Source organism: Saccopteryx bilineata, chromosome 2, assembly GCF_036850765.1.
Source record: "Saccopteryx bilineata isolate mSacBil1 chromosome 2, mSacBil1_pri_phased_curated, whole genome shotgun sequence".
Lineage (NCBI taxonomy): Eukaryota > Metazoa > Chordata > Mammalia > Chiroptera > Emballonuridae > Saccopteryx > Saccopteryx bilineata.
Genome location: NC_089491.1, coordinates 117,169,244 through 117,186,356, shown reverse-complemented (window position 1 = coordinate 117,186,356; position 17,113 = coordinate 117,169,244).

The following is a 17,113-nucleotide window of genomic DNA, read 5'->3' as shown; positions in this document are numbered from 1 at the left end:
CTGCTTCTGCACAGCAATGTGCATTGGTTGTCAAGAGGGAAGGTGCTCAGCTGTCTCGCGGCTTGTCTGAGCAAAATCCAGACTTTTCTTGAAATGAAAAACGTCGAGCATCCTGAGTTAGCTAACACTGAGTGGCTCCTGAAGCTCTACTATCTCGTGGACATGACTGAACATCTGAACCAGCTCAATGTGAAAATGCAAGGCATTGGAAATACAGTCTTACCCCTTCAAAAAGCAGTGTTTGCATTTGAAAACAAGCTGGAACTCTTCATAGCTGACATTGAAACAGGTCATTTACTACACTTTGAAAAACTGGGAGAGTTTAAAGATGCATGCACAACAAGTGACTCACTCAACATCTTGATCTCCAGCAGCTAGACGGCTTCACATCTAATCTCCTGCAGTCATTCAAAGCGCGCTTTGGAGAATTTCATAAGTGCACTTGTCTTTTTAAGTTTATCACCCATCCACACGAGGGTGTAGTGGACAGCGCCGACCTGAGTTACATCCCCGGTGTCTCCGTCAGAGATTTTGAGCTACAAGCTGCTGACCTGAAGGCCTCAGACATGTGGGTGAATAAGTTCAAGTCACTGAATGAAGATTTGGAAAGACTTGCATGACAGCAAGCAGAGTTGATGAGCAAACACAAATGGGGAGAAATGAATAAACTTCAACCCGCGGACCAGCTGATTGTCAAAACTTGGAACGTGTTTCCCATCACATACCACACACTGCAGCGTGTGAGTATTGCTGTACTGACAATGTTGGCTTTACGTATGCATGCGAGCAGTCTTTCTCACATCTAAAGAACGTTAAGACCAACCTACGATCACATTTAACGGATGGAAGTCTCAACGCCTGCATGAAGCTTAACCTCACCACGTGTCAACCAGACTACAAAGCCATCAGCAAAACCATGCAGCACCAGAAGTCGCATTAATGGTAAGAAGTACTTCATTCATCATTGGTTAGCAACAGCATAGCAACATTATTAAAGAGAATTCAGAGACTTACTGTACTTTAAAAGTGTTGGTCTTACATAAAATGCACAGATTTACTTGTATTTAGTGTTAAACATATTGTATGACTCTCACGAAATTACATTTTAAAATATGTGGCATTTATGGCTCTCTCATCTGAAAAGGTTCCCGACCCCTGAGCTGGAAGCTCGCAGCCATCAGCTAGCCACAGCCTTCAAGTCCTTTCTTATAAAAGTATCTGAACAGCACATGTCCTCAACTGCCAGGACCCCAGACAAAGCCAGACATCCTCACATGAATCTGTTATTGACTGGTTAACACAGAGAATTATCTAGAATTACAGAACCACAGACTATAGACCTCACTCTAACCTAAAGAGCAGGTTGATTCCAATCTCCCTGCTCCCCTGCTTTTTTTGCAGCTTATGTCCGAAGTGGTTTGTCACCAATCTAGGACTTTGCAGTCTTCGGGCCTCTGTGCACAGGAACACAGAACAGTTGGTCTACTCTAGTGTTCTGTGTGCTGTTATTCCTGAATGAATTCAGGTCTTTGGTAATGGTCATAGTGACCATCTCCAGCCAGCAGAACCATCTCCCCAGGCATCAAACAGCAGTCTTAAAATAGTACATTCTCTGTGATTTTGTAGTATAGATTAAAGTATACTACAATGAAAAGGACAGATTCTAGAAACTTCTTAGGTTGGGGGAAATCACATGTTAAGTCAAATATACAATAAATACAAGTGACTGTTTGGGCTCTGTGATCCTAGGTTTTCAATTTCCCTTTATAAAATGGTGATTATGTCCTGATCAGATGTCTCAGTTGATTAGAGAATTGTCCCCATACACAAAGGTTATGGGTTTGATCCCCTTTCAGGGCACATACAAGAACAGAATGGTGTTTCTCTCTGTATGTCTCTCCCTTCTTCTCTCTCTAAAATCAACAAAATTTTAAAAGAAATTTTAAATGAAGATTACAATGATTGTCTCTCTCCTAGCCCTAGAGGGCTAGAGAGACTTCAATGAGATAATGGGGGAGAAAGCCTTTGAGCCCCTCATTCCAAAGTTATCAGAGCATCTTTTGCCTGAGGCTCTTGAAACCTCTTAAAAGCACCATCACATTTTCATTATATAAAAATTGCCCAAGAGAGATCTCCTCATTACCAGCAGTAGGTGGGAATCTGGCATTCATTCATCTTTGTATTCCCCTATGATCACAGAGTCGGGTTGATCCAAAGAGACCACAAAAGGGACCTTTCTGCTGGTTTCCTGCAGAGCAGTCTGGGGCACAAGGCAAAGCACCAGAGGATGTTGCCTCCTCCCCTTCGGTGGCTCCCGGGTGTAGTCCTTAGCACACTGGTCTCCTTGGCATGGTTACTCTGTTTGCCAACATAACTTTTACTTATTTCTACTTCCTACTGCAGACCTTCTAAGAGACTTTTGCCCACTTTTCCAATTCGTGAAACTTGTGTGCTATGTGGGTAGATCATGTCCAGCATTCTGAGGGAACAGGGGCAGCAGGAGAAGACCAAGTGGTTAAAGCAGGAAGGGACCTCCCATCACTTTACCATTTACAGGTGAGGCAGTGGTTTCATGTGCAGGTGCCCATCCAGGCCCGACACAGTTCCTCTTGATGGAAGTATCCTGGCTCTTGCTTCCACGATGTAGTTGGCAGTGAACTTGAGCTTTAGAGGTCATCAAATCTGGTTCTGCCACTTACTCTCTGACCTTGGGCAAGTGACTTAACCCCTAAAGGCCTCAATTTCCTCAGCTATAAATTAGAGATAATAATCCTCACCATGCAAGCTTGCTATGGTTAGAGATAATATATGAGGAGGAGCAGAGCATAATAGACACTCAATAAATGGTAATTATTATAACCATTAAATTTTCTGCTATAAATTTAACAGGTAGCTATCAGAAATGTGCTCTTTATTCATTCATTTGTTCAAACATCCATTCATCCATAAAACATTTATGAACTCAGAAATGTGCTGGGCTCAATGGGGATTTCACACACAAAAAGTAGAAAGCAGGCTCCATGAGTTGGAAATAATAAACTAGAGAGGAGTTAAGTTATAAAACGGGAAGGAACCATCATACCTTCCTGGCTATGTTATGAGTTAAGCGGGCTAAGTCCACAAGCTCAGCATTTGGCCTAAGGTAGACTCATTAAAGGGTAACATCCTGGAGTTACCTGGAACAGAGGAGAATTCTGTCAATCTATGAAGCTATGAAGTGTAAGCATTAAGGGCCCCTCACTTAGATGAGTTTCTTCCAAGGCTCCGTACCTAATTTTGTTTTTGGTTTCTATAGAGGGCTCCCCAAAACTGGGGTCATAATTCATGGAGGACTGCATCATAAAGTCACATAAAAAAAGAGAAACATACAAGAGCATGCCTCACAACTCACGCCCTGGGTGTCTGGAGTACAAAGGGGAGGGGAGGGATCAGGATACCTTGATGTCTGGAAGGAAGGTGGCCTTCCAGACCACCTTGACGAAGCTTAACGCTGGGGTGAAGATGTGAACATTGGAAGCTGCACAGATGGAAAGAAAGATGCTGACAGTGGGTTGGGAGAGACGTGCAGGTGAAGAAGTGTACTGATCGCAAAACACCCATACCGGTTTCGCTTCACATGTTCATGGATAATGTGGAATGCGGAATGACAGAAAAGGCATCGGGAAACACACGAACCAGCGCTCTTCTTATTTAAGCATCATGACTTCGGTCAGGTCAAGTGACCTCTCAGAATTTGTTTCCTTTGTGAAATGATGGCAACACTCATATCTATCTCACAAGTCATATGACACAAAATTAGGGAGATATTTTTGTCCAAGTGATCGATTCACAGTAAAGAGCTCTATCGAGACTGGTTCCAATTTATTTTACTCCTACAGCAGGAAGGATTTTTTTTGTTCACAAACACAGTAATAGTGGAAAGCACCCTTAGGGGGGGAAAAATACCATAACTCTCTAAGTAAAAGCTGTGGCTTCTTACATGAATTAGAGCACTTTTCTAAACTTCGCCTCAGTTTCTTCATGTAAAGCTTGGGAGTGATCATACTTTTCCCTCAGTGCAGTTTGTGATCACCAGGGAAGTAATGTTTTGATCAGACTGAACTTTTAGTTCTTTTGGGAGGAAATACATGAAATATTTCAATTCACTCTCCTTTGTCTGACCTTGACTAAAATACAGAAAAGAGACTGAGTAACAGGGCTGAGAGCCACAGGCTCCACGTGGAGACAGGTAAGTGGTCATAGAACTCTAATTATCTTCGACTAAGTGCCCGCAGACACCAGCTGTTTAACACAATCATCAGTCTCATTCATAATGCACCGATGTGCTTTGTGTTATGGTTTACACTATACAGGTGAGGAAACTGTGGCTCAGACTATTTGAGTCACTTCTCTAAGTTCCCACCTCTGGTAACAGAGGAGCTGAACTTCAAACCCAGGTCAACACCGGAGCCTGCTTTTCCTGGTGTTTCCTGTTGATTTTCAGCTCCTTTGTGTCCAGGATGAGGACCGAACTCATGTTGTACGCAAGTCGAAAGACCTGTTACAGGTGAGGTGGTACATGGATAAACCTTTTGTAGACTCCAGCACATTGTGACATTTCTAGTTAATTATCTTTCTACCAGAGAGAAAGTTTCCACCCATGCTCTCACAGAAGGAAAGTTGGCTTCAATGTCTGGTGGTCTCAAGTAAGAGGCTTGATCTTCTTTATGTGTTATGACTGTTTCTGTTAACCAGTCTCTTTAAAGGTCTAGTGAAGGAGGCTACCCTGGTGCCTGCATGTCACAGAACAGGGTTGGGTTGAAATCTCCATAATGCAGGGGCTGGTTCAAAAGCAGAGAGAATGATCAATTTTGGAGCGTATCCCACCTGCATGTTGGACATCCTATAGACACTGTCTGAGGAAGTGGCAGGACTAGCATCTTCTCAGCATCATGCTGGTGAAGAATGACACAGATGTGAGGACCTCTCACCCCAAAAACATACCTGTAGTCCTGGCCATCCCCAACTGTGCCCCAGCCCTTCAGCAACGTCTCTTTTCCATCCCTTGTTCCATTAGGTGAGTAACAAACAGTAGGATATAAGCCTGCCCTTCTGCTTAATTCCAAAGCTAAAATAACATGTTCAAACACCCTGTTATTATTCCTACCAATGATAATAAGAGGAATAATAAGTAGGAATTGCTTTTATTAAATAAATCAGGAAATAGCACCTTACCACATGTTCCATAGGCACGTCAGGAGGCTCTAAATGCTTGGATGGTGTCGGGGCATGTGTTTTGCATTATGAGGGAGTTTCTCTACAATTACTGATCTCCTGACAGCAGGTTAAGACTCATCTTATAAATATATAATAACATAAATGGTCTTTCTGTTTATCAACTACTACATTATAAGTGTGTGCTTTCCTCCTATAAAACTCCCTTTTAAAGAGGTGCATTTTGGAAATGATATCATAATTGTATTCACTTAAAGACCAAGGTATTTAATTGTCATCTGTTGCTATTTTTCTCAGTTTTGAAATTAATAGGCAACTTTTAGCTCCTTTAGCTCTATGACCTGCTCCAGGTTGAAGTACAGTGCTTAGAATGTACAAGATGCACAACTAAGGTGTCTGGTAAGTGCTTTTTGAATGAAGAAATCATGACAGAAATTTCCATCACCCCCTTGGTCCTAACAGGGCTGCATCTGAATGTCCTAGATGGGTAGCAATGGTAATGTAGAAAGACGTATAGTTTGAGAACTAAATATGTCCACTTTTGGACTTCAATGTGTTTGAGTAAGAAGTACACACAGTCCTCGGTGTGCCTAGTGTATTTGACACATGGAATAATTTTTTTACACCTTTTTACACTTCCTCCCACTGTACTTCAAAATTATATTGTACTTTCCATAATACTCCTGTAATAATCATTTTATTGATTTCAACCTTTGGTTTTAAGATAAAAAAGGTAAACAATAATATTAAAGCTATCTTAATTTAAGAAAGTATTTCATGCAGAAATCAACATGAACAATCACCAAGTCAAATATTATACACTACAGTTGAAACTCTGTTCCACTGTTTTAGATTTTAAACACAAATAAAAGACGCTAATTCCTCACAGAAAACAACAGGATTGAAGTTCCTCAAATTCTGTTTCTTCACTTTTACACTCAATATGCTCTCACAGTTTCCAACATGTGTCTTTTTAAGACCACCAAGAAATTCTGCAATTCTCAGGCACTGACTGTGTCCTGCAAATTTAACTCAACTCTGACACTGTACTCGGAGATAGCATCATATTCCACAGGTTAAGGGCTCAGTCCCACAAGACAGCCCCCACCTCAGACATCAGTCGAGAATCCAGATTGACACTTCTGCTCTGATCAACTGACTGTAAATCATAAGTTCCTACAACCCATCCTGGGATCAATTAATTTGCTAAGATGACTCACAGAACTCAGGAAACCTGTTTAATCACTAGATTACCAGTTTATTACAAAGGATACTAAAGGATACAAAGAAACAACCTAATGAAGAGACATACTTTGTATAGGGTGAGACCCAGGAGAATCCTCAACACAGGAACTCCGTCTCTGTGGAGTTTGGGGTTCACCACCCACCTGGTACATGGATGTTTCCTAGTTCCCCAAACTGGGAGCTCTTCAAGCCCTGTCCTTTTGGGGTTTTATTGAGGCTCCATTACACAGGCATGCTCCATTAAAACATGGACCATTGATTCAACCTCCAATCCCTCTCCCCTTCCCAGAAATTTGCGTGGGGGTGGGGGGACTGAAAGTTCCAATTCTCTAATCCTGGTTGGTCCGCCTGACAACCAGCACTCACTGTTAGGGCTTTTCTAAATTACCTTGTTAATATAAACTCAATTGTTTTTGAAAGGGAATTGTTAAATTGATCATGGGATACTCATTTTGCCTCTATGGTTCTGAAATAATTTCAGGAACTAAGAACAAAAGACCAAATATTATAACAAAAGATGCTCCCATTGCTTTGATTGCTTAGAAAATTCCAAGAGTTTGGTAACTGTGAGCCAGGAACCCTGAATGAAGATCAAAATATGTTTATTATAAATCACAATATTGCACCATTTATTTTATTATTATTATTATTATTATTTTTGACAGAGACAGAGTCAGAGAAAGGGACAGATAGGGACAGACAGACAGGAAGGGAGAGATGAGAAGCATCAATTCTTTGTTGGGGCACCTTAGTTGTTCATTAATTGCTTTCTCATATGTGCTTTGACTGGGGGGCTACAGCAGAGTGAGTGACCCCTTGCTCAAGCCAGCGACCTTTGGGCTCAAGCAAGCAACCATGGAGTCATGTATATGATCCCACACTCAAGCCAGCGACCCCATGCTCAAGCTGGATAAGCCTTCGCCCAAGCCAATAACCGCCAGGTTTTGAACCTGGGTCTTCCACATCCTAGTTCCACACTCTATCCACTGTGCCACTGCCTGGTCAGGTGTGTACCATTTATTTTAAATCAATTATTTAAGTGCAAGAAGAGCTAATAATAGCACAGGGGATGAACATGTGACTGATGTCTGGAAGACAGCTAGAAAATTTCAAACCATTAAGCCATTAGGAACATACTCTGGAAAGAGGCCTTTTCCTGAGACCTTGAGGGTGTGTGTGTGTGTGGGTGTGTATGTGTGTGTGAATAGCACTATATAACTGGGAGTTCTCCAAATTAACTGCCATATAGAATACAATGTTTACTTAAAGTAAATAATGAAAAAGTGCTACTTTTGAAGTATATAGTGTGTGTGGAGAGTGTGTGTGTGTGTGTGTGTGTGTGTGTAGTTAAACTCAACAGTAATTATAGCAACCATTAGAACTCAGGCCAGCCTGACCAAGCAGTGGTGCAGTGGATGGAGCATTGGCTTGGGATGCTGAGGACCCAGGTTTGAGACCCCAAGGTCACCGGCTTGAGCACAGGGTCACCCGCTTGAGTATGGGATCATAAACATGACCTCATGGTCACTGGCTTAAAGCCCAAGGTCACTGGCTTGAGCCCAAAGGTCGCTGGCTTGAGCAAGGGGTCACTAACTTGGCTGGAGCCCCTGGTCAAGGACATATGAGAAAGCAATCAATGAATGACTAAGATGTCGCACCTATGAGCTGATGGTTCTCATCTCTCTCTCTTCCTGTCTGTTCCTGTCTCTCTCTCTCTTCCTGTCTGTCCGTCCCTGTCTCTCTCTCTCTCCCTCTTCCTCTCTCTCTCCAAAAAAAAAAAAAAAAAAAAAAAAAAAGAAGCCAATACAAGGTTTGGGGGGGGGGGGGAGGGAGCAGGTTATTACTGATATTGTTTACAACAGCAGGCACATGGTGATAATAAAAGATTTACTGACTTAATTTCATTAATATTTTCAAAATTCTCTATGGGAAATGGCCCCCCTCATTGCTATTGCAAGCAGTCAATCCCTTGGAAAGATCCCTTGACGAAACATATCCTAAAGGAGGCAGGGAGCCTGACCTAGTCCCAGTCTCCCCTGCAGGGGGAAGGAGGGGCCTCCCAGCACACAGGGTCTGTGCCTCTCGCCTCGCTCTCCCTGCCAGGGAGTCACGTCTCAGTCCTGAGGGGTTGAGATGGTGGTAATGGAATGGAAAGGGCTGTTGATTAAACCCTCAAAGATTTTAGGATATGAATAACTCTGTTTGGGGCCTTTCCAACAGAGTGTTACTCAAAAGTAACAGGAGTCCGTAGAATGCCATGTGGTAGAGGGACCTGCTGTACCCAGCAGAGGGTGACAAGCTCAAGAACAACTAGCAGCAGAGCCCAGGTAGTAGTGACCATAGCAGGGAACCTACAGGCACTTTCCGTGAAACATTGGCTACATTCATAATTGTAATATTAAGTGAGATTTCTGTGATCTTGCCTTTACATAAGAAATTTTACAGACATTATCATGTTTTGGTCCCCCCCCCCAGCCCTGCCCTCCCCACTTATAAATCCAGAAGGTAAATACCAAGATCATCAGTCCTATTTCATAGCTTAGAAACTCATCCAGGCCCTGGCTGATTCACTCAGTGGTAGAGCATCAGCCCTGTGTGTGGGTGTCCTGGGTTCGATTCCCAGTCAGGGCACACAGGAGAGGCGACCATTTCTTTTCCACCTCTCCCCCTCTTGCTTCTCTCTCTTTCTCTCTTTCTACCCTACTTTCTGCAGCCAAGGCTCAATTGGAGCGAGTTGGCCCTGGGCTCTGAGTATGGTTCCATGGCCTCTGCCTCTGGCACTAAGAAGAGTTTGGTTGCTGAGCAGCAGAGCAATGCCCCAGATGGGCAGACCATTGCCCCACTAGTGGACTTGCCAGGTGAATCCCTGTCAGATTCTGGGAGGGATGTCTCTGCCTCCTCTCCTCTGACTGAATTAAAAAAAAAAATAGAAAGGAAGGAAACACCCAGAAGAATGATCAACTCTCCTAAGATCATGGAGCAAAGACTTTAAACCCTGTTCTTTTTTAAGTTTTCATTTTTCTGAGTGACTTGTGGCCTTGAACAGGGCAAGCAAAGAAAAAAATATAAAATGTGTACGAAAAATTCTGATCTTATAGAGCTACACAGCTTGTAAATATGTGATTTCAGATGCCAGAAGTGAAAAAGGAAGGCCTTTTTAAATTTAATTTTTAAAAATTGATGTATCACCTCACAGAGTGCAGTGCACAGATCCGAAGTGTACAGCAGGTGCCGACAGCATCGAAGCCCCACCCAGGCCCAGATGTAAGACATTTCCAGCAGCCCCGCAGGCTCCCTCACCCCTCCCAGCAGTGTTCATGCTCTCCCAGGGGTAACTGCAGATCCTGGTTTTATCTCAAGAGATTAACTTAAAGATTTTTCCTGTCTTTTTTGTGCCATTTACAATACCAAACAACGTATCAGACTGATATTTTTCCTAATTTGTTTTTAATAATTAACTGAGCAAGTGACATACTCAGAAACTTTGTCTTTGTCCCTATTTCTAGAATGAGCTTTCTCCAGATAGTCACCTGCTCTGCTCCCCAATTCATGTTCATTGGGTCTTTACTTCATCACCTCTTCTCAGTGAGGTGAAGAGACTAATTTAAGTCACAACCTGTGGTGACTTCCATATTCTGTCCCTATTTGATTTTACTCCACAGTACTTCCCACTATCTGACATAGTCTGCATGTTCCTTATTTGTTTATCCTCCCTCCACTCATTCCACTGTAAGCTCCTGAAAGACAAGTGTAAAGCCAGTAGCCACGGTCACCATCACAGTCGCCTGACCCGTGCAGGTTCGCATTTTATTTGGACAGTCGGGAATGAAATGGAGCCAAGAACTGGTGGGCCATTACCTTTAATCCTAGCTTGCACCCGGCGGGCAAGTAAAAACACACACTGGGCTCCAAAACCCACTCATTCAGTGCTCACAAAGGTACTGACTTATCCGAGTTTCCTAAAATCAAAGGTTTCTAACCTCACCAGTCTCATTCACCTCTGTTCCCCATCTCCTTCTCTTTGCACAAACTCTGCCCCCACTGGCTTCTCCCTCAGCACTCTGCCATCTTGGCTGCCTCTCCTCTCCTCCACGTGGCCTTTCTCTGCTCTCCTACAGCATGGGCTTCTCCTAGAATGTAATCACTCTTTCCCCAAAACAATGTGATTTCTCTTTTTTAAAAAACCTTTTGGCGTGAAAGCCCTCCCCCAACACACATTAATACAATCACGCCCATCCTAAGCAAGAAGGGCAACTAATATCATCACCTGGGCGACGGGCTTCCACATGGGCAGCGCCATCTTTAACAAAGTGAGCATAATATATTTTATCTGCCCAACAACAAGGCTGTTGGACTGCTGTTTACTGCTGGATCTTTCTCTTCCAATAGTGGCTTATGGCCCTTATCTGTTCAGTAAATATTTGTTGTAAAAAATGAGTAGCAGTAGAGCAACCAAAAACAAAAACAAAAACACCTCAAAAAAACAAAACAAAACAAAAAAACAAAAAACAAAACAAAAAACCCCACCTCAAACAAATGCCTCAAAACTTAGTTGAAACTTTCATTTCTAATTCAGGAAGTTAAAAAGTACAATTGCATGAATTATATTGAGAACTATAAGCTCACTCTTCAATAGGTCACTATGACTTACAAACCTGAGGAAAAAACTAAAGGCTCTTCAGAATCAGAAGGAATCCTGGCTCTGGCATCCCTGCCTATATAAACATATTTACAAGCTGTGTAGCTCTATAATATCAGAATTTTTCGTGCACATTTTATATTTTTTTCTTTGCTTGCCCTCTTTAGCTGACCATTCTGCCACAAGTCACTCAGAAAAATGAAAACTTAAAAAGAGTGGGTGAGTTAGTTTACTTTTATGAGTTAATTTTCTTCTTTTCTGAAAAATGGGAATAGAAATGTCTGTTTCACAGGATGGTTACCAGCATTAAGTAAAGCAATGCTCAATAAATAGAAGCCATATTTATTACACTGTTCCCAGAGTCATATTAACATGACATAGATCCAACCTTACCAAGGAACTCACTGCTAGTCCTGCCCCTGTGCCTGCAGCTATAAAGAGTTGTAATTGAGTAATTATATTCTTAAAGTTTCTTAAACTCACACTCATTCTCTCTAATTACAGTCCATATCACTGGGCCAAGATAAGAGTTAAGAGTTCTGTAGCTAAATGCCTGTAAGATACACTGCCAATGGAAATTTCCCACACAAAAAAAATATGGCAGATTTTAACAAGATCCGGTCACGTTTCTTTAAGATTTCCTCTAGATCAGGGGTCTCCAAACTATGGTCCACGGGCCACATGCGGCCCCCTGAGACCATTTATCTGCCCCCCCCCCCCGCTGCATTTCCGGAAGGGGCACCTCTTTCATTTGTGGTCAGTGAGAAGAGCACATTGACTATCTCATTAGCCAAAAGCAGGCCCATAGTTTACATTGAAATACTGGTCAATTTGTTGATTTAAATTTACTTATTCTTTATTTTAAATATTGTATTTGTTCCCATTTTGTTTTTATACTTTAAAATAAGATATGTGCACTGTGCATAGGGATTTGTTCATAGTTTTTTTTATAGTCCGGCCCTCCAACGGTCTGAGGTACAGTGAACTGGCCCCTTGTGTAAAAAGTTTGGGGACCCCTGCTCTAGATTTATCTTCTGGCCATGTGACAATTTACCATCCTCAAGCTTGTAATGAAACTCTGACTCCTTGTTTAGCAGTGTGCTCCGATGGCCTGTGAGGTTTTTCTCCCGAGAAACTTAAGAGTTGGAGCAAGAAGGAACAGGGTAAAACCCTTCTAGCCAGCCGCTGCAGTGCCCCCAACTAAAGCTGGATGCCTAAATTCCACTGTAGCTCTATTCCTTATTCTGACTTTTTCTCTTAGTCCGAGGGGAAGTCTGGGAAGTTATCAGTCATTTATACCTTCACATGAATACGTCTTTTAGCTCCTTTCATAAAAGCAAGTTGGATGAGAGAAGAGAAATAGTGAGAAGTGACTGCGGACCACAGAGAAAGAGGCTATTGGAAGAGGGACCCTTGAACTAAAAGCAAGCCAGCGCTGTTTCTCACAGGTCTGGTTCTGAGTGTAAGGATAGCAGCTTGAGCTCTGGCTGGACATACTGTCCCCTCTGTGACCTATCAATATTTTTAATTTCATGGTTGCCCAGAAGAGGTTACTGCTCACAACTTACTGATATTTTGGTGTAGTCAGCTCCAAGGTAAGCTTGGGAGCTGAAGAAAATGGGTATAAATTGATACCATATTCAAACAAACAAACAAAGAAACAAACAAACAAATAAAACAGAAGGTGGAGGGAGTATTCTGATTCAGGTGTGTAGATCTGAGCACTGCCGCTGAAACACTTCCCTGCAGCCAATTCGAGTTCAATGCAACCGAAGGAAGCTTTTCTGTTTTCATCTGTTGCTTATAACAATTACTGCATGGTATACACAGTACATTCGAATGCAGTGTAGGAAATACTTTGACCCGTAATTAATGGTTTTATTTACTAAGTATGTACTGAGAGCTTGCTACGTGTTAAACACAAGACAGGAAGCTACTTCGGTAAACAAGACAAAAGAGCCCCCCCCACCACACTCCCCCAAAGTTTACATTCCTGAAGGTGTGTGGGGGGAGACAAAGCAAACAAGTAAAATTAAGTAGGAAAATTCTAGATAATAATACATAGCATAAAGAAAAGACAGAGTACTGTGCGAGGGAGTACCTCTGCATGGAGGGTGTATGCTAGGATGCTCAGCAAACCCTCTCTGCAGATGCGACATTTGAGCTGAGACCCGCATTATGAAAACGTTGCTGACATGTGTGTCCTGGGGAAATGGCATGCACAAAAGCCCCGAAACAGGAAGAAGCTTGATTGGTTTCTTGAGGCCTCGAAGGTCAGTCAATTTAGAACACAAAGCCGGAGGTGGAAAGAAGCAGGAGACGGGTCAGAGAGAGAGGGGCCAAACATGAAAACCCGTTGCCCGTGGGAAAAGAATGGTAAAGACAATGAGATGAAGTGGGGTGGCTTTAGGAGAGAGGAATGGCACGGTGTGACTATGTCATTGAAAATGTCCCAATCTCACCATGAGGATGGGTAAAAATAGGCTCCAGCGTGCTGTTTCCACAAGAAAGCTGTTGCATGAATAAACCCAGGGATGAGTGAGTGAATGAATGAATCACATGAGTGATTCTACTTCACGAGGTAACAGTAGAAAGGACAATGACCTAGAGCTCGAATTAGAAGAGGCAGCTGCAGCATTGGGTGGCTGTGTGCCCTTGGGCAACTCATATCACCCCTTGGGATCTTAATTTCTTCCACTGCAGAGTGGGATAATACCTTCGGAAATGCCACCAAAAGCTGTGGGGAGGCCCAAGTGAGGAATGGGAGAAGTGCAAATAGAGTAATGGGTGAGGATGGTAAGTTTTTGGTTGTAGGAAGCCACAGAGGCATGCCCTAACTTACCTCTGAGGTCTTTGGTATTCATGAGCTTGTTGGCATCTATTGTACCTCCCAGCCTGCACTCCTGACAGTTGGAGGTTGGCTGCCTCCTTCTGAAGTAGAGCTGCCTTTATCCTTACCCCTGCAGGAGAGAACCCCCGGCTCCCGTGTGCAGTAGAAATCCCTAGGCTTGGCCTTGGCACCACGCAGTGGAGAACATGCTTTTGGAGATGTTATCATATTTGATGCTGGCAACTTGGGAAGGGAGGCCTCAGGTGTGATTTCCCAGCTAGAACTCTGCAGCAGCCCCGCCTCTTTCCACCAGACTCGTGTCCATTCTCTGCTGTGTCTTCCAGGCCAAAAAGACCTAAAGTTTTTTATTTGTCTTCTTAGGGAGACTCTTCCTAGCCAAGGTGATGAGTCTTACGCTTCCTAGGAAAGAGCTTCTGTGAACTCTCCATAATGGCAGCAGTGTTCAGCACCTTATCAGGCAGTTCTTCTCTCTAGCTGACCATTCTGGCTGTCATTGTAACCCTGTCCTCTGGTCCTGTCTGCAGATGGAAAACTGTCTCCAGAGAGCCAAGACTGCGGCATCCACTCATCCTTGCGGATTGTCAGAGTAAGAAAGAGTCTTGGAGATCAGCAGTCTCATCTTTTTGTTTTCTGTTCGGGATCCCAGGGCCTGGCAGGACATGGCCTCTGAGTGACATACTCACAATTAGGGCTGGCCCTTTAAGGCCGATCCAAGGTTCGGCTGCCCAGAGCCAAGTGGTGCTATAGCGGACAGGTCCCACTGCACAAAAGCGTTCACAACTTAGTTCCTTTACATCTGCGTTCGCCAAATGCTCTAGTTTCCAAAAGTTCACTGGCCATTTGTTTTTTTCTCAGTGGAGGTAGGCCGTGGACCTACCTTCAGCTGCTTTCTTTAAGGTCAAAGTAAAATGAATTTGCTGAGCACACAGTATTTTATAAGGGGTGGGATGAGCATGGTGAGTAGACTAGCGGCCAGGGCAGAGGGCAGAGGGAAGCGTCAACCCTTGGAGCTGGTGAGCTACTCATCATCTCACTTACAGTTGACCATTGGCTTCCTGGTGCCCTGTACCGTCATCGGCGTGAGCAGGTAGAACCTTAGGAAGGAGCACCTATCTGCATTGCCTGGCTCTCAGTCCTGGTTGCAATCTAGTGCCGTTTCCCCCATCTTCCCTCACTAATGACTGAGCATACGGGATGAGAGAAGCTTCTTTCCCTACCAGGTTCTCCAGCCAGGCCCTCGGCTTTCCTGGAATACATGGATTTTAGTGAAATGATGTTGAATATACCTCTTCTGCTTACCTTCGTCCTTGACTACTTTATGTTTTGAATTGGTGATGCTCACCTGGTAGGTTGCTCTCACATCCCCCACCCCATGATTCTAATAGGTAAACTGACATTAACAGTTAGGGGGTGAGGAGAATGGATATGAGGCTATTGGGAAAACACATTCATACTTCCTGGGTGTTGATTTCACATGGGAAGCAGCTCCATCCCCCCAGCCCAGCTCTTGGGTGTGTCCTGCGGGGGTGGGGTGGGGGCTAAATTAAGATTTTTTCTATAACAAAAGCAATGCTTCCTTCTCTAAGAAAATGAGCAAAAGCTACTTAAGGCAGCCCAGTGCATACTAGAGTGAAGGTTTTGTAAACAACCCAGAGTCAGAACCGACGGAGGGTGATGGATAACTATGCATTAGGTTCAGAGTGGAATCTTCACCTCTCCCCTCCCTGTTTCTACCCCTCTTCTCTTTCCGTGAACCCAGGTTCCACACTGGCACCAGGCTATGTGTTCCCCTCCAGTGACCCCAGGGGAATGAGATGGTGGGAGAGCCCTTACAGAAGATTTAACCCCAGGACCCTTTTCACCAGAGGGATGAAGCATTGTCTAAACAATCTGTCACATGAGAGCTAGGTCCTTGTTCTCTGTGCTAGGGAGTGCGAACAGAACATCCTCTGTGAAAAATATGAGAAATCCTTTTTATCTTGGCCTGTTTCTTTCAAGCAGTTCCACCCTCTAAGGATACCTCCCTGGTGGAAATATTCCAAATACCCACTACCTGCTTCCTGTCTATTTGTAGAAGGGAAGGCCCTTCCCACACCCCACCTGACCCATACTAAGTGTTCACTCTTGCAAACAGTGCTTGCCTACTGGTCCAGAAAATGGAACAGCATAAGCTGGAAAGCAAAAATGCACATTTCATTCGACTCCCAAGGCAGAAAGGACGGGGCTGACCCATGTTCGTGCGGACAAGCACATTCTGCAAAATTGAAATGTAGTGTGGTGGCAGAGAACAAAGACTTTGGAGCCAGCCAGAACTGAGTTCAGATCCTATCTCCCCTACATACAAAGCTGTGTGCCTTTGGACAAATGATTTATTCTTTAAATACCTTCTTTACTTGTTTGTCGTGAGGATGAAAGATAATATAGGTAATGTGCCTAGAACACAGTACACACTAAATAAATGATCATTTAACAGTCTTGTTGGAAGTCATCTTTAACACATGCCTCAACAGGTTGTTATTGTGTATGTGCTGTTGATTCATTCATTTGGTCAGTCAATCGATAAATACTGACTTATAAAAGGACAGCTATTGAACAATGATGAGATTAATAAGTAAAGAATTATGCCAGGCCCTCTGAACTTAGAATTTCAGATGAAAACACTGAACCAGACACAGGCTGAACAGGAATCATTTGATTTCTCCGGCAGGGTCCGTGCCGCGTCCTGCTGGCACCTCGCGGGGAGAGGGAGGTGCGGCAGAGGAGGCACCCGTTTCCTCTCCGGATGAAGGTCAGCTCAGCACCCCCAGTTGCCAGTCATTGGCTGCAGGTACACATCCTGTGCACTCCAGTAGAATCGAAGTGTCTTAAGAGCAGGAGCTGTAGCTGTGGGGCCACTGCTTACAATTCAGGGGCGGGCCACTGACTGGTACAGTTGGCTTAACAAACCCAGAGCCCTTTTCTTTGAGCACGACACTTGTCAGATCCTTCCTCAGAGAACTTACGGGGATGGAAACAGAGGTTGCCAGAGAACTGCCCAAGGGAAGGTGGCCCTTTTTGTCTTTCGGTTTGTTTATTTGTTAGTTTGTTTTTAACAGCTTCAGAGAAGAGAGAGCAGAGATGTGTGGAAGCAGTCTTAGCTCTCCACGGGGTGAGGGCCGAAATGT